The sequence below is a fragment of the Anneissia japonica genome, unplaced genomic scaffold, assembly GCF_011630105.1.
Source record: "Anneissia japonica isolate Jap-2015-1 unplaced genomic scaffold, ASM1163010v1 scaffold288030_len866700_cov218, whole genome shotgun sequence".
NCBI classification, from domain to species: domain Eukaryota; kingdom Metazoa; phylum Echinodermata; class Crinoidea; order Comatulida; family Comatulidae; genus Anneissia; species Anneissia japonica.
This window is the reverse complement of record NW_022728334.1, coordinates 690,486-690,921: the sequence shown is the minus strand read 5'-3', so window position 1 is coordinate 690,921 and position 436 is coordinate 690,486. Positions and strand designations below refer to the sequence as shown.

At 30.0% G+C, this 436-nt stretch overlaps 1 protein-coding gene across 1 annotated transcript in view; it reads left to right on the top strand.

Annotated features, from left to right (window-relative positions):
• The window catches only part of LOC117114099 (tyrosine-protein kinase receptor Tie-2-like), a 25,991-nt gene that overhangs the window by 21,144 nt on the left and 4,411 nt on the right, over window positions 1-436 (top strand). The window lies entirely within an intron of this gene.

Sequence of the window (436 nt, the reverse complement as noted above, 5' to 3'; positions counted from 1 at the left end):
TATGTTTTCATTATTTTATTATTTTTTTAATCTTGTCCATCATATCGTTCATAAATTCGTTCATGTCCGTTTAATGTGTTTGTTGTTTTATTTGTTTAAATCATACCCATCTTATGCGCTGTCTCTTATACACATCTAGATGTGTATAAGAGACAGTATCTAAATACTATTAAAAATGTTATAGGCCTAGAAGAAGTACTTAAAAATATCAGAGCAGATGACACGTTCAATTACCTGTATGATTAAAATTTATTAATAAATTATCAATATTTTCAAAGTTACCATGGTGGGGCTTAGGTGGTCAATCTCTAAAATTTCCTCACTGGATCTTTTATTCCTTTGCAAAGGCTAGTTTTCAACTTTAATACCAATAACCAGTTAGCTGCACTGAGCAGTAAATCTAGTAAATAATGTAGTATTTAAGCCAGACTTGGAC